This window comes from Sphaerodactylus townsendi, linkage group LG10 (assembly GCF_021028975.2).
Source record: "Sphaerodactylus townsendi isolate TG3544 linkage group LG10, MPM_Stown_v2.3, whole genome shotgun sequence".
Taxonomy (NCBI): Eukaryota; Metazoa; Chordata; class Lepidosauria; order Squamata; family Sphaerodactylidae; genus Sphaerodactylus; species Sphaerodactylus townsendi.
The window spans coordinates 63,960,668-63,985,933 of record NC_059434.1 but is presented as its reverse complement, the minus strand read 5'-3'; the positions used below and the strand labels follow the sequence as shown (position 1 = coordinate 63,985,933).

Genomic DNA, 25,266 nt, shown 5'->3' with positions numbered 1-25,266 from the left:
TCAGTTGTATTAGTGAATGCATTATTAGCAGTGATTTCCTCCCCTCCCCCTCTGGGTCAAAACAGTCCGAGCAATGTTCTGAATTCTATACTAGACAGTTGAGCCCTTGTTTGTTTTAAAACAAGTACAGTTCTGCTTTCTTCCTCTGCTCGGTTTCTTATCTTCTTGATAACAGAAAAAAACCCATTCTCCAAACTTTTCATGTCTTCATGGTTTGATTTTTACAGCTTCAGTGGTAAATGTCAAAAAGCTGGCAAGTGGCATTCCCACCACTGGATTGTACAGCCAGGTTACATGGATGTTGGTGGTCCAAACGATACAATGACAGATTATGTAAATCCACTCAGGAACGGCTAATCAATCACCCGGTGTGTGAGTGGAATGCAGCTGATCTCTGAATTAGCTTCTGCTGGAATGTGTTCGTGTGTAACCCCACACTGTCTGAATGACATCACAACAGCTCCTAGTCCTTGAAAATCTTGAGGATGATTAGCTGAAGGAATTGGCTGCTTCTGCCAATCATAATCCTCCCAAGCCGCCTTTATAGTTCTGTAGACATGAGGGGGAGAGGGAGGGAGAGGGAAAAGAGGAGGACAGCCAGGCAAGAGGCACAGCCAGCCACAACAGCGGCGGCAGCAGGAGCAGCTGGTATTCCGGTGATTAAGTAGTTCTCATCGCCTTTTTGCTGTTCTGTGACTGCTCCCTGGTGTAATTCCTATGTCCGAAAAGGAAGCTGCATTTAAACAGCAGGCAGAACAGAGGTTTGAATCATTCCAGCTGGCTGCTTGTTTTGAATAGGGACTGTGTGAATAAATAAAAATGTGACCATTCCAGAGGAGTTTGGTGGCTGAGAGATGGAGCAGGAGGAGTCTTCCTGGGATACTGTTCAAGCAGCAGGCACAATATTTGCAAAAGGGAAAAGGGAACAACTCCTTGCTGGCTCCCTGGAACTGAAGGAAAAGACTTCAAGAGGCGTCTGCCCCATCCCCTCATGCTTGGAAAGGACAATTACTTGAAAAGGATCTCTCTTCTGGTAAGTTGTGCTGTAGTTTGTATGCAGAGTGGCTTGGTGTGAGTTGTGATGCTGTTTTGTGAGTATCTGTATTCAAATGGACTATATCCAGTCATAGATAATGAGTATAATAGGGAGAGACATTATACCTCTGTTAGGTAATTGTTAGGAAATTACACTCATGAAGCCATCTACAAAGTATATTTTGGAAAACTGGGATGAGGGGGACTGAGGAAGTTAATGTTTCTTACCAAAGTTTCAGAGCTGTAACTATGCTGGGGGTAAATTCAAGAAATATCTGTCTGTTGAATTATGAAGATATGCCTGAAGATTGAAAAGCTATAGCAAGTTATGGTAGATTAGAGACCAAAAAGGAAACAGGAATAATTCAGTTGATGCTGTTCCTCAGGAGTTATACTTTGTACTCCCCTTTTCACTTTCTGTCAGGAGATCCTGTGAAAAACTGAGTGCAACAAAAGGCTATGATTAACCCAGGAAGATACGTGAATGGAACCATTTAATGTGTTTTCCTTGGCAACTAATTTGGTAGGAAGGTACAAATGGGCAGATCGGTTCTGTTCTGCTGGTTTTGTAGTTAAACAACATCTGTCTGGGACATTTAAGCGAGACTGATTGTTCTGTAGCTTGTGAGTACCAATTGCTAGCTTGAGAGTGTGAAAAGAACATACTATGAGATTTCAGGTGAAAAGTGCCTAGTATTCCAGAGTTAAGGCAAGAAGGCAGCCTGGCAGCTTTGTCTTCTAGCTTAGTCTGTCACCCCAAGTAATTGTTGCTGGGAATAAGTACTCAAAGAGCTGTTCCTAGAAGTGAATCATACTCATCATGCAAGCGTAACCCCAGGAAAGCAGGAATGACTTTTTCTAAGCTATATTTTCCCAACATCTAGCCTGCTTCTCATTAAGATTAACCACTTCTTACTGCTAAGGACCAAGCTGTGTTAACTTGGCCTATAATTTTGTGGGATACAGGGCTCCATGAAGGTCATGGTGTTAAGCACATTACATACAAGGAATTTTGATACCACTAGGACTTGTGTCCAGAACATATGTTCTGAACCTGTTCCTCAAGATCAGTCTTACTGGCATTAATGGAGCTGCAGTAGAATAAGAGTCTAACAGGAAGTACTGTGACTCAGTTGTACTACTTGGCATACAGAGCATTCTGGGTTCATTTCTGGCATCTCTTATTAGAATGGTGTAGGGAAAGACCCTTTCTGTGTCTAAGATTCTGAGGACCATTTGCCACAGTAGACAAGACTGAGTTAGGTGGTTCCCAAAGCTGACTCAATATGTCAGTTTACTAAGTCTCACTCAAGTCAAAGGAAGTGTCTTTAAAATATCTCTGGACAGTTCACAGTAATAATCTATGTCATATGATTGAAATCTGTCTATAACTTAGCTTTGTGCCAAAACACTGAAGATTATGTTTAACACGTTGTGCCTCTTCTTAAGCTTACAGCCCATCTCTGATCACTGTTTAATGGTCTTCTGAAAGCCAGACATTAGCAGTACAGTGCCAGCCTGGCACAGGTTGAGCTCTTTCTGTAAGGCTGCTGAGCAGTTCTCCTTTGCCTCACCAATTTGATGGAATAAAACAAAGCCCAGGAATTAGTTTTAAATATAAATAGCTATGGCTGAGTCATAGACCACTTGCCTGTCATTAACTTTCCTTTCCTTTCCTCTCTTTCTTTCTATTAAGCAGTGCTTTAAGGGAAACCCATAACTTCAGTGACACTTATGAGAATTTTGTGGCTATCGCCATGATAACTTCTATGTTGCTTAGCAATGTGATCCTGACCATTCTCAGGTTTTGTTTCAAGGCATTTAGGAAATCATAAAATGAGATCTGTGTAGGAATTCACCTACATCCTAAAATGAAAGCAAGTGTTCTTATATGAAGAGCTCATTTTGACACATGCCACATATTGTAAGATATCATTGCTATTTCATCTTTATGGTAAAATGCTGAGAAATAAGGAATCATCTCCACTTGGAAATACATTTAAAGATAATTCTTATTACTTAAAAGCAAAGTCACCTACAAGCTTGGAAATGTCTATTTTGTACTGTCATATTCCATGGGGATTTCCCCCCAAGAATTTACCTTTAATCTGTCTAGACAGGTAAAATGTTATTTAATTTCCATTGTGTAGTCTGTGAATTAAGTGGTTAGAAAAACATCCTAACAAGTGTGCTTTCTTGAGCTCACTTTCACTATATAAAAATGATGTCTCTTCTAAGTTATTTGCCTCCTTAAATTGTCAAAAGTTTTCTGAAGAAATTCAGAAAGTCAGCTACCTTTTTGTAGATGGTCCCAACATTCCCAACATGTTAAAACCAACAAGTTTGCTTAGAATTTTTATACTTCTGTTGCCACTGAGATATGGAGACATAATGGGCATCAATATTTTATAGACATTCTGCAAACAGTAAGAATGTATGTTATCTTGTGAAAACACTGTTGGGAAGTCATGGGTTAAAATCCCATTTTAGTCTTTGATTCATCAGGTGGTCCTGGGTAATCTGCTTTTGATCTTCTTGGTCCCTCATCCTACCCTGTCAAGTGAGTAATAATAACTTTCATTCCTGAGTTCCATACTGTGGTGAAGATAAAAGAATCATTTACACTAAAGTAGTCCCGGTGAAATAAATGAGACTACAGCAGCTCGAAATGCCATTGAAGCTTCCATTATAAGAGAACAGAATACACAGTAGTCAATAGGGGTGTGTGGCAGGGGGCTTTCAGTCATACAAGATTTGAATCTCTGGAACCGATTCTCACATGCCTGCTTTCTTACATTAAGATAATCTCTATCAAAAGGACATAAGAATTTCTTGTATGAAGTATTGTGCTCACATTTGAGGGGGGGTGTTGCACTTCAGGAATAACCGTCAGGCAATTGTGTTTCATGCACAAAGCTACCTCCAATATTTCCACAAAGCAAAAAAAGTTTATGTGGGTAGAATTGTCCTGTAGTTTATTGTGATGCATAAAAAGATAATGCCACTCACTACTCACACTAGGCATCTGTGGCAGAGAAGACTGTGAGACTCCTTGATACTGGTGCAATCATATCCCTATATCCAAACTCTGTATAATGTCAGCAAAAAAAACCCTGGAATGTTAGTGGTTAGCTTGTAGCCAGGCCAGACAGTTCTTGAAAAGAATAGTGTTGTGCTGAATTTCATTAAAACATATGAAAGTATGCCATTTTGTATCTGATCTTTTTCTCTGAAGAGTTTTTGTTTCATATTGGCATTGACATTCCTCCATTTTCTGCTAATGAGAAAGTAACGTGGCTGTACTTAATAATAAGTCCTTATTCCATACAGCATACTGTCAAAAGATGCTTGCAAACAGAGTTGGCCATAAAAAAGAAGAGCCCATGTTCTTAATATTAAGTTTCATATGAGAATTTATTTTCATCCATAAAAAGTGGCTAGAGGCGGAAAATGAATACTATGCATATTACACTAAAACATTTATTATTAGCAAGAATAATAAGAAAAGATGAGGAAGTTGTGAACTTGGGCATAGAACCTATTACATTTAGATGGTTTTCTCTACAATCCTAAACAAGATTGCACCTTTTTAATACAGTGAACTTCAATGGATTTGAAAAGGTACAACTTTATTTATGCTAGCTATATAAATTTCCAAAATATTAATCTAGAACCTAAAGTGTGCAGTTTGAGCCACCTATTTTAAAAAGAACAAATGTATATATGGATGTATCCTCACAGGAACTTCTTACCCACAGTGCTTCAGTTGTGGAATCTACTGGTTGCAAGCACTGGCCATACCTTGTAGTCTCAGTTTAGTGAATTTACTCAGGGGCCTTGAACATGCTTACCTTTCCCTGACCCATTTCACTTACCTCCAAACTGTTGTATGCAGGATTGACTGTAACACAGGCTGTTTCTGCACGGGCGGAATACAGCGTCCCAGGATGCTAAAAACTGCTGCCACTATTGCATCGCAGAAGCGGCAGCCTCGCAACCCCCAAACGGTGTGAAGCCGCTGTTTCCAAACCTCACTCCCTGAGCGAGGTTTTTCGGAAACAGCGGCTTCCAACCACTGCCGTGCAAATGGCAGCGGCTGGAAGGCACCATTTCCCCCCCTTTCTCGAATGCCTTACCATCCCTCCAACCTTCCAGCGCATCACCCAGGCCAGGGGACACGCCCCCCGCCCTGCGACTCCAGAGCTGTCGCACAGGGCAGGGGGGCGTGTCCCCTGGCCTGGGCGACGCACCAGAAGGTCAGAGGGACAGTAAGGCGTTCGGGGGACAGTGAAGCCTCTACACAGGCTGCGCCGTCTTCCCCACCCCTACCAGGACCATCCATGCAAATGGTCCCGGGGGGTGCGTCAGCGTCGTTTACGCCGAAGCACCCCCGCAGCGTGGCCGTGTAGAAACGACCATATAGTGAACCATACTGACCTATCTTTTATAAGAATTACTGATATTTTCTGTATTAGGTATATACATATTCAATATTGTTAAGGTGTATATAGTATGTATGGAGCCTATGTATTTGTATATATGGCTGCAAGATTTTTGTCCATTAAGTGATGGCTCACACAAGGTCAGAGAGATGATCCTTCTCCTAAAATTGTCCCTCAGCGCTGTACTTTACATTTACCCAAATATGGCAAACTTTTACTGGCATGTGATTTTGGGAAGAAATGCACTTGGATACACCATTGAGGAAGGAGATAGAGAGCTCTCTATCCTTGGCAATATACTTGTGTGTCCAGATACTTATGGTATGTGGGTGCATATATACACACCTTTCAGAAATTTTTCAGGATACCAGTAAATTGGTCCTAAAAATTCCAAAAATACTTGGGAACATTTGGGCTTGACATTTTAAGGCTTCCAGGATTGTGTTTATTCAATTTTGCAGTGTTTCTGCATCAGTATCTTCCTTCCATTGCTTGGTATTGGCTTATCAAGTTGGTTTGGTGTAGATTCACCCATTAAACATTGGTTCCATTAGGCTTGCCATATTCATGTGTTGTCTTCTTGAGATTCTCTGGTTCAGCTTGTTGGTCCTGTTTGCATTTTGAGGTTTTTGACCAGAGGTTTCTCTTGTGTGCTTCTTTGTCCTGTAGGAAGCATAGGATTTTTTCCCACAGGAAACAATGGAGACAAGTAGGATGACTAGAGGCATTTGTTCAGGGGGCCATAGAATTGGACCCCTCGTTAAAATCAACTTGATTCTTGAAGGGTTTTTTAATGGGTAGTTAGGATTAGGTTCCTGGAAATTCTGGTGTAATTTGCTTGAAAAACAGCCATTCCAGCCCATACAAAAAAGTTTCTCAGAATGATGGACCCAAGAAATGTTCAAAAAAATATTCTGGACCTGAATACTAAAATGGCATTGGGAAACCCAAACAACCTAGAATACTGGTATTTGTGTTTTTCCCATAACTCAGATCTCAAAAATACCAATTTTTTCAGACACATATCCCTAGATACACTTATTAAATCAAGGCTTCTCCCGCTTGTATACAAGCAATCACTATCCTAGAGCAGGGGTAGGGAACCTGCGGCTCTCCAGATGTTCAGGAACTACAATTCCCATCAGCCTCTGTCAGCATGGCCAATTGGCCATGCTGGTAGGGGCTGATGGGAATTGTAGTTCCTGAACATCTGGAGAGCCGCAGGTTCCCTACCCCTGTCCTAGAGGAATGTCTTTTTCCTGTCTCTGATTAATGAATTTGTCCAGCTTCACCTAGCAGCACTGATTCATGCTTTCCAGATTTACAGATTGGGCTCCTATATTGTGTTATACTAAGGTTTGCCCTTGAAGGGAACCCCAAAGCTTCAGTTGAGACAGAATGCAATGAAACACCTTTGGGTTAGTGCAGGGTATCATAAAATAATAATAATTGTGCACTTCCAAGTCACTATTGATTCATAGTAACCCCAGGACCATGGGCTTTTCAAGGCAAGAGAATAACAGCAGCAGTTTGCCATTGCCTGCCTCTGCATACCAGGTCCTGTCTTCTTAGGTCGTCTCTCACCCATGTACAAATTGTGGCCAACCTCACTTTGGCCGTTTCCGCACGGGCAATGAATGGCGGCCTGGAGACGGTAAAAACGCCGTCTCCAGGCAGCCATTACGCGACGGGCGAAGTGCAGCTGCACACGCAGCCCGCGTTACCCTCAGGCGCTTCGCCTGCCGCTTGAACGGCGTTTCCAGAGAGCGCTTGGAAGACCCGCTCTTTAGAAAGCGCCGCCTCGAAGCTCTGCGGCCGAGTTTAACGGGCGTAGCGGCTTTGGGAACCCTCCCACACCGGCGCTTTACACCTTGTCCCTGGAATGCTCGTCCGTCGGCGTCATGAAAAGGCCTGGGGACCACGCCCCCCCTGGCCCTGCGCGCCGCTGGGAACTGAAGCGAGGCGGGGAGCCAGAGGCGTGTCCCCAGGCTTCGGCGCTGTATGGCGGCACGCCGGAGTGGCTATCTCGGGCTCGGACCGAACACAGGTGCTCCTGCAGCGGTGTTTCATGGCCAAGCGTTCGAAACTGTTTCTGGAGCCGTCGTCGCGGCGGCGGACGGGTCTCCAGCTGATGTCGAGTCGGCGTCATGAACGCGCCAACTCCGGCGCTTTCGTAGCCGTATGGAAGCTTGGCCTTAGCTTCTAAGCTCTGACAAGGGAGGACTATTCAGAGCTATTCAGGTGGCTGGGGCATCATATACAACCAATTTTACAACTTTGGTTGCCTTTGGGTTTCTGGGTTTCATCCATGGCAGTATGGAAAGCCTTCAAGATCTAGGTTCTGCATAATTCGTGCTTTATATTTAAGAAAGTGACTCACTTTCAAAATCTTTAGAGTTACCTCCCGTATGGGAAAATGTAGTGTTGCCATATGTAAGTGTATGAGTATGGTAATTTGGCATCCTCTACAAAAGTGGGTTTCTACATGCTATGCTTTAAAGCAAAATCATATTGTGCCTCCTAGTGTGGGTGCTTTGAAAAGCAGAAAAATGCTTTTGACTCTTGCTGTGACTGTTTCATTGCCATAAAGACTGGTTGTATATATAACTTCTTGTCATTAAAAAATGCTCATAATTTTTCCCTGATTTGTGTAACATTATGTAATCAGAATAGCAACAGGAACATTCAAAACATTGAGAAAATCTTAGGTTCATGGAAAATGAATTTACAAGCCACAGTGGCTTGGGTCCTGCAATCAGGCTGAGCTGATGGAAAGGATTTCTGTCAGCAAAACAGGACATCCTTGCCTTCCCTCTCTTTCTGTCTCCCCAAAATACCACTCTTGGAGATGGGGCCCCCAGAAACACCATTTAGTGGACAAATTTGTGCAGTAGTTGTTCCCTTCTGCTGGTGGAACTTTTCTATGGGACTGCAGTCTTTGAGATGGAATTGTTTATTGGAACACAGTAAATGAAGGAATTTGGCTAAATAAATACAATTAAATTGGCCACAGGAAATTTGTAAGGCTTTACTTGATGTAAGAGCTCACACTCTCTCTGACCTGTCAATGCCCGCGCTTTGTTGTTACACCATAGTTGGCTGTTGCTCTGCACCTGGAGAAGTCTGAAATCCAGAGGGGAGTGATTAGATTCTGACTGGTGGCATTTCTGCATTTTAAAAAATGGTCATGGCCAACAATGCACCATGTGTATACGGCCAATAATACACCCTGTGTTCACATATTATCCTCCCTACGTAGAAGACCTGCCTGTGCAGGGAGGGACAGTGGTCTCAAGCATGCTGGCTCTGAACTATCTCTTAGTCATCTGCATGATGCAGCTGTGCAGAGGAAGTACCTACGCACATGCCCCCTCCTTTGATCAGCAATGCTTGGAAAGAATAATTTCTGTTTGCAGGAGGTGTGTGTAAAATTGGGAATTTCTGCTGTACATTCACATGTCGCCACTGGCGTAATGCCCATTGGGCAAGGTGGGCAGCTGCCCAGGGCATCACCTTGTGGAGGGGCATCAAAATGCTGGGTTCATTTTTGGGTATTTTAGTAGTTTTCCATTTTTAGGCTAGCGGCACCAAAATTTCCAGCGTATCATCAGGAGACTGTCCTTATGCTACCCAAGTTTGGTGAGGTTTGGTTCAGGGGAGTCCAAAGTTATGGACTCCCAAAGGGGGTGCCCCTATCCCCCGTTGTTTCCAATGGGAGCTAATAGGAGATGGGGGCTACACTTTTGAGGGTCCATAACTTTGGCTCCCCTGAACCAAACTTCACCAAACTTGATCATTAGGGCAGTCTCCTTATGAAGGACCACTGAGAAGCTTTTGAGACTGTGCCTTCAGAAATGTGCCCCCCGCAGCCTGCAACCCCCATTGACAGCAATGCAGAAAACTCAATGCAGAACAAAGATTCTTGGGCAAATTTCTAGGATGTTCCTGAAGGGGGTGCATTTTTTTGGATGGCAATCGGCACCTTAAAGATTTCAAGGGAATTTATCATCTGGAGATGATGGCACCCCCCAAGTTTGGTGCAGTTTGGTCCAGGGGGGCCAAAGTTATGGACCCTTAAAACTGTAGCCCCCATCTCCTATTAGCTCCCATTGGAAACAATGAGGGATGAGGCACCCCCTTTGGGAATCCATAACTTTGTGCTCCTTGAACCAAACCTCACCAACTTGGGGAGCAGCATAAGTACAGTCTTCTGGTGATATGCTGAAATTGTGGTGCTGATATGTCTAAAGATGCACCCCCTGCAGGCACCAGGCAAAAAGAAATTTGGTCGTGGTGGAGTGGCTGCCCATGGAGGGGGGGGGGCATCCAACTCAGGTTTTGCCCAGGGCTACAGTTTGCCCAGGGCTGCCTCGTTACGCCCCTGCATGTCGCAGGTGTCTCTGCAGTTGTGTAAGGCGGTTTGTTGTGCTTGCTCTCCATTCTCACACAGTGGCCCATGGTGTGTGAAGCACTTTCCACAATGCTTCTGGTTCTGCAGTCCTTTCAGAGTGGGGTCTTCTCACATTTCCTTGTTTAAACACAGAAAGCTGCCCCACTGTGTTCTGTACAGCTCACAATCACCTGCCCCATCATTGCTTAAAAGGAAAGATCACAAAAGACAAAAGGAAAGATCAATATTACTTTTAAAGATAATATTGATATTGGTTCTGGTGGGTTTTCCGGCCTGTGTGACCATGGTCTGGTGGATCTTGTTCCTAACGTTTTGCCTATATCTGTGGCTGGCATCTTCAGAGGTGTATCACAGAGGGAAGTCTGTTATTAGTGAATGCCAATACTACTTCTGCTGCAGGGCATGAAAATGTGAATCACTCCCTGGACTGATAAGCCCCACCCACAATACAATACTATCAACCACATCTTTGCATAACAAGTTACACCCAAGCACTTACTGATTGGTTCCCCATCCTGGGACATGGACAATATATACCCCAAACATTTCCTTCTCTCTGGACACAGTGTGTAACAGACTTCCCTCTGTGATACACCTCTGAAGATGCCAGCCACAGATGCAGACGAAATGTTAGGAACAAGATCCACCAGGAACAAGATCCACCAGGCCACACTGCCCGGAAAACCCACCAGAACCCATTGAATCCGCCAGTGAAAGCCTTTGACAATATTGATATTGTTTATATTGATATTGTGGAGGCTGCTCTCATCACTGCATTTTAAGGGAAAAACAGACCATTGATCCCTGTGGGGGAAGGCTCCCTGCACTGCTCTCAGGGATCAACAGCTGGCTTTTTCCTTAAAATGCAAAATTTGTGAAAGCAGCCTCCACAATATCAATATAAACAATATAGATATTACCTTTAAAGGACTTTTAAAAAGCAAACCAACCTTTGCTCTTGCCTTTGCTCTTGTTCCAAAGGAGCTAACCAGAAGGAGTTTCCCTTCTATTGCAAACTGCAGGGCATCAAGGATCTCTGCCGATGTAACTTTAATGGTGTAAATACAACCATTTGTACCACACAGGAATCATACTCTCACTGTGGGGCAGAGCACCAGTGTATAATTGGCCAAAGAGTCAATGTGCAAGTGGATTATCTGCACAGAGCTATCAAGTAACTTGGTAGCGGTAGGAATATATATTTTGGTTGTAGGTGGGAACACAGTCTTGTCCTGTGATATGTGGCATTGTTAGGGGATACTTGTACCATAGCAACTATATAAGTAGGTAGGTAAGTCTACACACATCATTGAAATGACTGCAAGCAGAATGCAAGTTTTACACATGCAAATCAACTTCTTATTAATAATGGCACCAGAATCAACAAGGCTGTAATTGCGACAGGGGGCAGGGCACATGGTGAGCTCCGGAGAAGTGAGAAACAGACTTTTCTCTGTGATACACCTCTGAAGATGCCAGCCACAGATGAGGCGAAACGTTAGGAACAAAATCCACCAGACCACGGCCACACAGCCCGGAAAACCCTCCAGAACCAATACAGTAAATACATCATAAATACAAAAAAGAACATGACAACCAAAACATAAAATTAAACCCAACACCTTTTTCCCCCAGACCAGCAGCTGCAGAGGGGCTTCCAGGGAGGCTAGCTAAATATCTGGGTGAAGAGTAAAGTCTTCACCGTGCACCTTCACCTGTAAAGGGTAGGCACCCAGAGAATCTCCAAGGGGCAACTGTTCCAAAGCCTGGATGCAATCATGGAGAAAATCCTCCCATGCACCCCTGCACCCCACACCTTGGCAGGGGGTATCACCAGGAATGCCACCCCCTGTGATCTCAGTTCCTAGGCAGATGCATGCAGATCCAAAGCCTTTAAAATGTCCCCTATTATGTGGCTAGTGTTACAATAGGTCACTGTCACTGATGATGCATGGGAATGCGGTCAACGTGATGGACATTTTACATATGATAGAAATTACCTGTGTTGTAGTGGGACCATAGAAGTAGACCTAAATTGATAGACTCCTTTCATTCCTCAGCTCTCACAGGGCTGCCCTATCTTGCAGCCTCTGATTAATGTTGCCTTTGTACTCAGGAAAAGATGGGGTTGATCAATTGGAATGGCAAATATCTTGAGCGAATCAGCCTTGATCTTCTGCTAATGGAAAAATATACTTCATCTGCTTTGTGTTTTTATGTGTATTTGTGGTCATCATATGGCTTGACAGTGTGGTATAGCTAGGGAAATTAGTCTAAAGTACAAAGTAACCACTGAAGTGTTATTCTGCACGTTGAACAAATCTTGATGGGAAAAGAGTCAGAAACAAAGCTTCAGCTCTTGAATGTGCTAAGGAGAACATTTCACATCCTATAATAGCACCCAAGAGTGTGCTGGAAAATGCAGCAATCCAACACAATGTTGATGCACTGAGAATAGCTCCATCATTCAAGATACTGAAATGTAATAGGGTGTGGTGTGCACCAATATTGCCATTAGGAGTGTGCAGTAACCAGAAACCTAATAAAACACACCTCAAAGCACAGGGTAGCAACTGGGCATAAGGCATCCTGTTTTGCACTGGCAAGATGTATCTTTTCCTGGAGGAATAATCTAGCCATGTGTTGCAGATTCTGTTCGACCAGTTCTCCATTTGCAAGCATTGTTCTAAAGTCCTTAGAGAACTAATATGAATTCTGCTTAGTTAATTAAATGGAAGATTCTTGCAGATAAAAGTAGTAATAATAATAAAAGTTCTTATTTACAAAAAGGGGGAAAGTGTCAAATTCGGTCTCCTTGGGCAAGTGTGGCTCAATACTGTTTATGCTTAATACCTCAAATGACCATTTTATAATTGCACATAAACAACAGCAAGTGCTCTGAGCACAATACGCCACACTTTGAAAGCCCCAGTGAATCAGCCTTTAGCATAGCAAAACTGAAGATGGAAGAAACTGGGACAATGGAGGAGAGTGCTATACATGGTATTGAAAGAAACTTGGCTATGTTTATAAAGGAACAATATCCAGTAGCACAGTACCATATGATCAGAAGCAGGTAAATGCCTGGTTTATTGATTGCTGGATTGTGCACTGGCATATACATGAACCAGTTTTCATCACAGAAAGGGAAGTCTGAAAGAGGTTCTGAATTTAAAAAAAACAAACCCATATAATCATAACTGATCTTGAGGAATGTATCATATTCTACAGAAAACATTCACTTTTGATTTCAAATCTGAGTCTTGTTGTTCTACTGTTGTGGACAATGATCCAAAGCTTTTTAAAATGTGATTCTGTCCACTTCATTCCAAGTTTTTTTTTTTTTTGGAGGGGGAAATCAACAATTAGATTGGTTGCACACACTCTTGCATAAACAAATTGTCTCAGTACACCGCCCATTCTGATGTGCTTTTTGTTTCACATCCCTATCCAAAACCAATCATCATGCATTTGCTAGGCCGCTGATATCAGTTTGTGAAATGACTTTTGTTGGGGAAATAAAACTTGTACATACAGAATTTGCTCAGAAAAATATCCTAAACCCGCCAGTCTTCCAGGGCATATCCAGGAGGATATGAACACAAATAAACATAATAAAAATAAACATAATAGTGCAATCTGGGGTGGGGTGGGGGCACAAAAGAGTTGTAGCAATGGTGTGCGGGTACGCTGGCAAAAGTGCCCAAAATGCAAGCTCAAGATGCAAATACACTGGTGCCAGTGTAGGCATTTGGGGGGGTGTTCATGGGAGTGAAGCAGTAACTGAAAATTGTGGCAGATTCATGTGAGCTTTTAATGAACTAACTGGTACAGGCACACAATGTAAAATATATTCTGGTTAAAGTAGCATTGGTGAGTTTTTCCTTAATAAAGTTATAATTCAGTCACTATCAAAAGAAAATTCTCCTGGCCCTTTAAAATGAGTCATTATACTTTATTTTAAAAGTCTTTGATTTGAAAAGAAAATCTTAGGAACTATCAGCCAGTGTCAGTCCTAACTTTTGGTGGGAATATTATTGAGTGGTAGCAGAACAAATACAGTTTTTCTGAATGATAAATATATCCTTGATCATTTCAATTTGCCTACATACCTGGCTTTGGGACATAGCTGTCATTAATGTATGTAGTTGATAGATAGAGGTAATAGTTCCCAGCTAATTTTATTGGATCTGATAGTTGCTTTTGATATTACCCATCATGCCAATCTGTTGTATCACTTGGCAAGGGAGACGAGGGGGAGGATTGTGGTCGTACAATGGTTTGTCATTTTTGTTTCAGTGGGGTGGAAGAGTTATTATTGATTATACTGAATTAAGGAGTTGATATGTGGGGAGCTTCAATGTTTATACTTTCACCTATATTGTTTAATATTTATCATGAGATTTTGTGAGATTTCCCACAGCTGCAGAGTTGGGTATTGCTGATGACATCCAAAATTATATTTTGTCAACTGGAGAGAGGAAGAAATGTGTATCCTTGGCTGTCTTAAGGATGCCATGTTCAAGAGTCTAAAGGAGTAACCTAAAAAGACACGGATGATTCTGACTGGAAAATTGGAGAGTCTGTAGGAAATAGTGCTGCTGACCCTAAATGGGAAAATGTTGCCATTTGCAGAATTGTGGACTGCACACGTATTTCTGGATTCAGCACTCTGATGCAGAAGCATATCAGTGGTGTTGCTGACAGTGATTTTCAGTAGTTTCATCAGGTTTGTAAACTGACTTCCCAGTTGAATCCAGATCCTTAATCCCTGTTACTCTAACCTCGAGGCTAGGTTACTGCATTGCCCTGATGTGGGGCTGCCTCTAAAAATAACCTAGAAACCTCAACTGGTTCAGATTTCTGCTTATCAAAACATATCATTTTGTCATATTACACCTGCTGGAGACAATCCAGTCTTGCTTAAGGTGCTACCATTAGCAGTTAAAGCCCTTTATAGCATTATACCCACATGTTTACAGAATTTACAGCATCTATATTACTCTGTGAGTTAATTCCATCTACAAAGTCAAATCATTTTCTTTTTTTAAAAGGGCATTCTAATGCTTTTTAAAGGCTCTGTTGATGGTTCAGAACAAACACACATAAGAGGAGCCATCCCACCCCTACCCTCTTTTTTTTATAAGGCCTCTAAATTGGGTGCTCTTTAAAGAGTGTTTGGATGAGCCCTGGAGGGGGCTATGCTGAATTGATAATGCTGACTTGAAGAATCAAAATCCATATAATATATTTTTATTGGGGACAATGCAAATTATACAAAATATTATATAAGCATTCAGATTTATTGGAACTCTTCATCAGGCATCTAAAAAATTACAAATGGAAGTTCACATCTTAAGACCTTGTCATGACAGCCCTTGATGGTAGATTCTGACAGGCTCCAGGTTATACTTTAATTGCTGTAAGTGTTACATTTTATGAAAAAGGAACAAACAAGGGAGGGTCATCTTGTTAAAAAAAACCTAGTCCAATAATATTCTAACATCATTCAAAACCCAGGCCAGCTCTTTGCAAGCTGACAGCATATAGAATCACTTGGAAATCTTTATTTTAACAATAGCTGAGATAAATATATTATTGTTTACAAATGGAAGTCAAATTAAGTGGTCTATTCTGATGATCTTCCTTACCTGTTAACAAATTTATGAATAAGGTATGACTGGCTGATGAATTACTTTTCTAGTTTGTATTTTGTACAGTTTGCACATGGAAGTTTTATTAATTACATCATCAGCTTTGAGCCTGCAGTTTTTCAGAGAAAATCTGTAATTAAATAAATGCTGTCTGGCAACAGGGAGGTTTTTGATGATGTCATAAGCTGATGTTTCAAGAAATTATTTATGCTTATAGAAGAGCACTATGTGTATTATTGGAATATTTATATCACACTTTTTCACTTTTCACAGTGGCTCAGATCAGTTCATACAAAAAGAGTGCTAACCAAGCCCACTACAACACAAACCTCTATATGAGCATAAGAGTATATAAAATGTGTTTTATGTGTTACATCCATGTTCACAACTACACTAATTTGCCACTACTGTTCAAATTAATAGTCACGTTCACTTTGCAAAAACTCTCCTCTTTGTCAAGTCCTGCTGCATCTCTTAACCACATGTCAAATGATTTATCATAAATATTATTTAAAGAAATTTAAATCAGTCCTGAATCTGAAAGATTAGAAAATATTGATAATAAAAACAAGAGAGAATCAATTTTTGAATGGGTTTCTGTGGCTTCTCTTTCTTCATTTGGGTTCAGAGGAGTGACTGTGTTAGCCTGTTGCATCAAAAATTAACAAAATATTAATGGCACCTGAAAAATAACAAAATCCTACAGAAGCTTTTGAGACTAGAACCTCCCTTCTCCAGATGAGGTGTTAGCTGTAGTTTGCTAAACTACTAAACTATCTCTCTCTCTTCTGGATTAGATTTGAATTTTGCACGGCTCATCGGTCTTGCTGGGTTTTTTTTATTTCTTACATAGAAGGTCTTTCTATGGGGATCCAAGACCCTGCATCTGAAAAATTGGGCTCTAGTCCATGAAAAGTTTATAATGGAATAAGCTTTTGTTAGTCACTAAAAATGAATTAGTCACTGGAGTTGTAACTAAAGCAATAGTAGTGATTAGGCCACCAGATTCTAATGGTCAGCATAATTTAATAAGATCTCCTAAGACATATTTCGAGTGTATAGCTGATTGCATTCATATCCAATCAGCTGACTAGATGATTGCATTCCTATCCTCTTTCTTACAAGGGTACAGATGAAAAAATACCACTTCTGGCTGACATGATAGTTTTTATTACTTTAAGAATTTCAACCCTTTTTGCTCTGTATACCCATTCTGGTTATATATTGTTGCATTTTAATTAAAAACTTACATACACCATCCTTGAAGAGAAAAAGAACTCAAATGGTGTAGACTGTACTTGTTATATTTACTTGTCCGTCAGGAGCATCATAAAAAGATTCTTTAACTTCATATGTCAAACTGAGTCCTAATTATACATATATAACAATTCTTGAAATGAAATTTCTGGCAGTCTGAATCAGCATATTGGGGAGTAGTAAAGACAGAAAAATTGGAGAATTGCCATACAATCTGGTAGTGCAAATGATATAAACATAGTTATTATTCACATTGATGGAGTGCATCCTGTTTTGCTTTTAGTTTACCATGGCTGTTCATTTGCCAGCTGTGTGCCATAAAACCCACTAAGTATGTGTGCAAATTAATGCTGCTGTTTGAGCCTTCACATTTGCAATGCTTGGCCTTTTTATTTTTTAACAGAGCAACCTTAATGTTGCATTAATGCAGGTCTCTTGGCTGAAAGCGAAAAGCAAATCATACCTCAGAAACTTGATTGTGTTGTTGGCAGCAATACAAAAACAGCAGTAAATGTAATATATATGGACTTCACCACAGCATTTGATAGTGTCTCGCAAAAAGTTACTTGCAAAATTCAATTAAGTCAAATTGGCTCAGAGCAATGTGTTGACACATGGTCCAAAAGGTAGCCAAAAACTATTCTAAAAATCCAAGGATAAATTTTAATGTATTGAATTGCGGTTCCTCAGGGCTTGTCTAGGTTCTAGCCTCGGGTTTATTTAGTTATTCACTCAGTGTCTTTATTACTGATGTGGAGAGGATCAGAACAGAAACATTGGATTTGCAGATTTTAAAAGTCTGAGCAAGGGCATTAAAATATCATGAGACTGGGTCATTTTTTTAATGAAAGACTCTGGAATAAAAGCAAGGAAATGTATGCAAGATTTAGCCTTTGATCTCTTGCACCAAACCATCAGCCACCTCACTAGCACAAATACCAACCATAAAGGTATATTTTTTTAAAAAAATCAGTGCAGCCAAGGCCATAAGTTTTACAGTGCCATCCTAAGCAGAATTATATCCTTATAAACCAATTGACTTCAGTAGATTTAGAAGCATAAGGATTAGAAGTTTTAGAATTACATGTAAAGACATACCGAATACAGTAAGATTAACTTCTGGGTTAAATAGCTACGCCTTATTAATTTCAGTGCAACTCAGATTTGCTTGTCTTTCAACTTCTCAACTGTGGAATTTCAAGGGAAATTAAAAGTAGCTTTATGAGAACTGTTGGCATATAAGCCAAAATTTATTTTTGATTTAAAAAATGCTGGGGTATTTCTGACTTCTCTAAATTTTCCAACACTGAATTAGAATAACTCTTGTTTTCTCTTTTGTAAACTGGAAATCATAATATGCATTAGGTATGCTGTGAACTTTGACACAAGCACTTTGATAGACATAGTATAAGTTCCTACCAAAAGGCTTTGAGTTTACACTGCATCACTGTTTCTGCAGAGCTGGGTTTTCCCTTTTGTTTCTTGCAGTTTCAGTTGTTAAGCTTGCTACAGCTGCCAATTAAAAAACAATATTTCTATTATTCCTCCATTACTATCACCAGGCAATGCTCCTGCTATCATAGTTTAATAGCCCTAATCCACTGAATCTGAAAAAGAAAATATGGAGATATTCTTCAGATGACATCAGTAAACAGAAGGATTATCAAATTAAGGATCATAATGTGCAGACATTGCAGACATAAAGAAGCCCCTAAATGGGACTCTTTCAAAACAATTGTTTTTCTTTAATTACGTGCTTTTGGGCAGGCATGCAGATGTGGCAAAAAAAGCATTTTAATTGGTGATTTAACTGTACTTTCCCTGTTTTGTATGTAATTGAAGTATACCTCCATATTTCCAGTTAAGCCACTTAATGCTATTGCACCATGACACCAGGAATATTGCTCAATGGTAGTAACAGTATAATGGTGCAATAGTGCCAATTGTATTTTTCATTTTTTTTGCATTTGACCACAACAGTTGGAAACTGGCACTGTACTTTCCAACATATGTGAGAAAGCAGGGAAATCGCACAAAATCATGCAAAACAAACATCCAAATTCATTCAGACACATCTGAACTGCTCATTGAATGATCCACTCCCTGCTCACACCCAGCTACTAGCAGAATATGAGCCAGGCATCAAGCATCTTTAATGTGCATGTGCTTTGCAGAAGAATAATCTTTATCATCAAGTCATGTCTAGAAAAATCTGTATCAAAATATAGAAAAAAAAAACAGTGTTTGTACAACATATGCTAATCAGATACAAGGTCCTTATAGAAATCCACCCTCAGGGGTGGCATTGGTGCTACTCTAAGGAAAACTGAATGGTTCCATGGCATTGCCTTCAGATATTGGATGATCAATGATTGGATGATCAGGGATGTGGTTATCAAGTTATCAATAGTTGCCCATCAAGGTAGGAGCAAACTATGCAATTTTGAACCTATGTGAACCAAAGTCTGATTTGGGTGCAAGAGAAGTTCATGACTAATGCTAATGGCATTGAGAAAGATTTTGCTACATCCAAGAAATTTGCCACTTACAAGCTGAACACCTGAGCCACAAATGAACTTGGCTTCTCCTTGGGAATGTAAAAAAGAAGAGTTGGAGGAGACATACCAACCACTAGATGGGGAACAGAACAGACTTTATTACAGTCAAAGACCAGAAAAAGTTATAACTGTAAACCAAACTTTGCACATCAGCAATAAAGCATAATATGGTAGGCTGTAAAGGTGTGCTACTAAGTTGTGTTTTAGGTTATATATACATTTTAAATCCTATTTAATATATGCTAAAATAGTGCACATTAATTATTAAAAATTTCTCTTCTATTTGTTACTAAAATATTGTACAATTATTTATTAAAATAACTAAAAATGGTTTGTGCAAAGTCATATTACTAACCGCATTTTAGCAACCTTTAAGCATAAAATAGATTTTTTAAAAAAAATTACATTATACAATCAACACAATACCTCAATAAAAGAATTTAAGAGAGGAATATTCCATCAAATTTTAAAACACTCAAGTGGGGGAGTCAGTATCACAGCACATAATAGCACAAAAGGTCCTCTATCCTCCTACTCTCCTGATTTTCTAAATTTGTTGATCAAAAGGCAAAATTGTGCTATAACGGATCCAGAGACCTGTTGGTCCTTTCCCAAAAGTAAATGGTGCATTTTCCATTTGTTATCCTTTCCTGCCCAGCTCGCTAGTATAGATCCTAATATTTCATTTCTGAATTTGTTGTATATATGACATTTTAAGAATTTATGTTCTAAAGTATCCACTTCGTTTAAAAAGCAGGCACAAAACCTCTGGTTGAAAGAAATTTTCTTTATTTGCCTTCCAGTACCGCTGAGGGCAGCTTGTTACTTCTGACTAATGTTAGCATCCTCCTTTGGTTTTTATTTTCTAGAAAGTAAAGATAGGGAGCAGAAGTCACCCAATATTTTAGGTCATCTGGTGACAGATAGGTTGGTGCTAGTCTTAGATAAGATTGTCTCTCTATATCGTGGATTCTTTGTTTTCCTAGTGCATGGGCCTTTTCCAGATCCAGGTCTAGGAGTGCCAGAGGGGAAAATCCCAGTTGTGGCAGAGTATCATGCACAGCCCTTTGAGAATTAAGGCAAATAGCCCAAGTGGATTTAGAAGCCCTGTAAGCCACTTGTTTATTGAGGCAATTTTAATTATGGCTTCAACCTTGAGCATCCCTACTTCTAGTCTAATCCATGCATTTGATCCATGTAGATAGTTGTAGGGGGCACCTTAGAAATTTAGCTTGAACTTCCTCTAGGACTTCAAAGGAGGAGGAAGAGGTGCATAAATAGGATCCACACACCAGCTGCGAGATTGTTTTAGCTTTAAATAATTTGAGAGCTGCTGGTACATAGGATCCACCCCGAGTTCTGCAGAATTTTAAAATACTATTTGCAGACCTTTCGTCAGCATGTGTCATTGTATTATGGTGGTGAGATTTTACCCCTGAGGCCTGTAGGACTACTCCCCAGTATTTAAAGCTGCAAACTTGTTCTATCGTATTTCCCAAAACTGACCATGTCCTGCACCTGGGATGTTTTCCCACAACCAGAATTTTAGGTTGTTTGAAAATTGATTAACAGGTCTTCTTGGTTGCAGTAAGAGGCTAATTTGACCAGGGCTCTTCTTAGCCACTAGATGGGGATTTGGGTATATGTTTCTGTAGATTTGATTTGATGATCAAAAATCTCTCTCGATGATGATGATGATGGTGGTGATGATGATGATGATGATGATGATGATGACGACGATGACAGAATTACTCCTGCCTTGAGATGCCTGACCTCTGTGGATGGAAGGTTTTGCAGTCACTTTCAGTGGTGACACATTAATCCCTAGCTCTGCCCTGGTGACTGACATGAGGTGTGATCCTTGTTTACTTCGTACTTGGTCAGCTACTACATGTGAGCCTTGCCTGCAATGCAGAATGAGCACAGAATAGGTTGTTTTCTTAAATGTATGAATATGTTTTTCCTATCAGTGGTTCTATAGTTCTTGAATGCATATTGTCTAATCAGTTCCATGCACTTGAAAATCTACATTAAATCTGATAAATGAACGGTGGTTGCTTTGTGTTTGGCTCTTGAAATAGCATCAAAGTTTAAGAGGCACAGGAAGTTTATAAATAGATACTAGATCATATAGTTTACTGAAAATGGCTAAAATGGTTTCGTCATCTTGCCCATTGAAATCAGCATCTGGAGGAGAAATCCTTTGTTTATGGAGATTAATGTCTATGATAGCAGGGCTTTTTAGTTTCCTATAGGGTTAGGATTTGGCGGCGGGGGGGGGGGGTCCTATAATTTTTACTGCTGCTCTTTACAGTTCTTGCACACAGTTATTCAAGCTTAAGTGAGGTCTTGCATACTGTATAGTGTTCACAGTATTGTCTACAAAGGAAAGTTGGCTTCAAGCCTCTTGTAAATTTTGCTTCCTTAATAAAAGTACCTTTTTTGCTGTCCTGCAGAGCTGGAAAGAAGGTTTGTCACTTTCACCACTTCTTTTTGAAGAATCCATGAAGGTGTGATCATATGGTACAGTGAATTCACATATAATCCTGCCTGTCCGTGCAAACCTCTGTTAGTAAGAAAGAGCCAGCATGCATTCACCTGACAAACAGAACAGGAGATCAACTCCTAGAACCTAGATAAATGTAGGGTTTGAATGGTGGGCAGCTTTAATACATTGACTGTAACATAAGAATTACCCAACACACATACAAAGAACAATCAGGAGTGCACTGTGCCCACATTGTGTGTGCATTCACTATAACATGTGAACAGCTGTTAAATAATGCTCGCTTATTACTGGTCTGGGGTCCAAGGTATGCATGCTTACCATTGTACAAGAAAGCACAGAGCTGTGGAGAGTGAACATTAGTAATGGGCACAAGTACAAAAGTTTTTTTTAATTGGTACAAATATTCAACACTGTCCACAAGTTTGTCCCCCTCCTCCATGGGTAATCAACGTTACAGGTTACAATAACAAAAATCTTGGCAAAATAAACAAATTTTGAACATCTCTAACATTAATGGAGCTCATGTGTGATGATATCAGGATCGGTTTCTAGCGCCATGGTTGATATTCAGATTTGTCCAGAGAGAGTCCCTTCAAAGAAGTCCCCCTCTGTCCTAATATTGGCTTCCACTACAGTGATGCAGACCCTTGTCTGTTTAAGGTATTGGTTGAACAAATAGCAGGCCAGACCTATTTCCTTTAGTTTTCAATTTTGTAAAACATGTGAACGTTTGGGTTTTAAAAATTTTTTCTTAGCTATGTACTTGATGTCTCTGGAGAAGAGATAACTGTACAAATGAACGGATGCCCATAAAAATCTCAGAACAACTATACCTAATAGTTCAGTTTTGATACCTTCATTTCTACAGGAATGTTTTTCTAAGCTCAGAGAAGCTTTCACCTCATACAATCAGACGTGACAGATTGGAAGGTTTTGATATGATCACATGGGTTTCATGTAACTGGGGCTATATAAAAAGAGCCACACTCAAGACAACCCTGAAACTCTCATATGTAGGTTTCATAAGACTATCTAATCTTTCTGAAAGCATTTGGTGAGAATCTTAGAAGTTATATTTTATCTTCAGATAGGATGAGGGATAAGAAGTACACATTTCTATTTATTTATTTATTTGTTTGTTTGTTTGTTTGTTTGTTTGTTTATTGTTGTATTTATAAACCGCCCTCCCCCGGAGGGCTTTATGATTTCATTTACCCATGCAGGTATATCTTGTATCATTGTGTTCTTTAATATTTACTCATTTCAAGAAAAATTAGTTTGATTTTAATAAAAATCTAAAAAGATAAACATGAGTGATCTTTGGCTGGGATACATGGTTTTTACTTGACATTTGGACTAAATTGAGTTCTGTTCGGTCAGACTTCCATAACCTATAGAGATTGGGTATCAAAGGGAATAGCCATCTCAGTATAGCCCTGTGTTTTATTGGTAAATTCATTGCTTTTGGCCAGGTAAAGAGACCCGTTGTATTGTCAAAGACAGCCTTCTGTGTGTAACTGTTTTAATAGAAGTCCTTCTCTTACTGGGGATGGGGGTAGTTCACACATTGCAGTGGAGAAGAGGGATAAACAAGACATCTAGATGGGATTTTTTCCCTAGTCGATGCCTTGATGCCCACTATTTTGATTAAAAATGGAATACAATCCACAAGACTATTAATTTCTTCATACTGACAAAAGTTCATAATGCTAAGCATTTTTTGTTTGGCTCTAAAGGAATCCTAGCATGTATGAAATGTCTTTCCACTCATGGAAGATGGAAAGGCTGTTTCTGACTGATTGCATCATCCAGCTGCAATCCAACTGCCATTTCCATGACCTACAGGATCAGGGTTTTGGAATGTATTGGGAGGTCCGGTTAGCAGAAAGATGAAGGACCCATGCAATCACTTGCCACTGTTTTCAACATTTATGGCAGTTCCAATTACCGTAATCATGCATTAAATCTAGTCAAAGAAAACTAGTTTTAAATCTCATTGAGATTCAAGCCACTTTTTAATACGCTCATTCAGATAGGGCATTAATATAAATGAGAATTAAATGCTGGGCTATATTTTTATGTTGTTTTGAATTAGAGCCAAGAACCCCAAAAGGATTCTTGTTCTCATAGTTCCCAAATTGCATCACGGAGAGGTGCAGTTAAATGAACCTGCAGTCAAAGTCTGTTGAGACATATCCCTCATATCGGGGATGATGATCTGTCTATTAATATCCATAATTTAATCATACAGCAGCTTTGCATTCTCACCAACTGTTATTTTCATAGCTCAGAATTCTGCTGCCTGAGACATCAGAAGGAAAGAAAGTGCTGTGAGAAAGATACCAAGAGAGAAAATACCAGTCTTCTAATACTGTGGTCTTTACCTGTGCAAAGGGTCCAGGGTAGGAAATTTGGTAAGTATTAAAATTCTCATGGTATCTAATTTATTGGCACTTTCATTCTGTTGTTTTACAGCTGTAGTCTGCAGTAAGTGTTTTACCTGTTAGTTGAGATTTCTGTGACCTCTTGGCTGATTGCAGATCCACTTGATTTGTAAGGTGCCCTGCTAGTTAAACAGCTGGTACCAATTCCTTTCTAGAGATAAAACAAGAATATATTGCCCTCTAGTGCTGAAAAAATATATCTGGCACAAAAAACAAATGGAATTATATTAACAAAAAATACAGATTTTTTTTATAAGGGCCACATTACTGAGTATTCATTTCTGGATTTTTTTTCTTTCTTTTTGTCAAAAAAGAGGCTCCATTTGAATGGAACCAAAAAGGCAAAACTGCAAAAGAGCCAAAAAAATTCAGCTTTTTTGGCATTAGGTCCACTGCAAGACTCTGAGATGGTGTTTTTTTTTTTTTTTAGTAGAACCACCTAATATGCACTATAGCTGCAGTGACTCTCCTTACAAGAACCACCAAGTTTGGTGACAATTGGGCCAAGTGTTCCAATTTTATGGGCACCAAAGAGGGTGCCCCCAACTGTCCTCCATGGAAAACAACAGAGGAAAAATTGGTGATCCATAAAATTGGATCTCCTAACCAAATATTCAGTAGACTAGGGGGTTCCTGTAAGAAGAATTACCTGCAGCCATTCTGCAAATCAATGGTTCTACCTTTAAAAAATGCCCACCAGAGCCCCACAAAAAATCCCATACAGTTTAATATTCCCCCCAAAATGTGGACATTCAAAAAAAGCCAGAAACAAACTCTATCAATATGGGGATTTGACTTTTTTTTATTTTCTGAAAAAATTAAGGGCTATTAAACTTGAATTCAAAATATACTGAAAAAATTGGTGCACTCCGCTATGTGGGATTTGGCAAAGTTAAGTTGCTGTGATTTATCATCTTCAATGGAGCCCTAAAACTGAAAATACCACCTTTGAGAAA

At 40.0% G+C, this 25,266-nt stretch overlaps 1 protein-coding gene across 1 annotated transcript in view; it reads left to right on the top strand.

Moving 5' to 3' along the window:
* The first annotated feature begins 485 nt into the window (after positions 1-485).
* NDST4 (N-deacetylase and N-sulfotransferase 4) overlaps positions 486-25,266 on the top strand; it is a 172,372-nt gene continuing 147,591 nt past the window's right edge. Inside the window, 2 exon segments of the mRNA XM_048508744.1 lie at positions 486-1,033; positions 24,153-24,280. The gene's annotated coding sequence lies outside the window, so the exon portion shown is untranslated.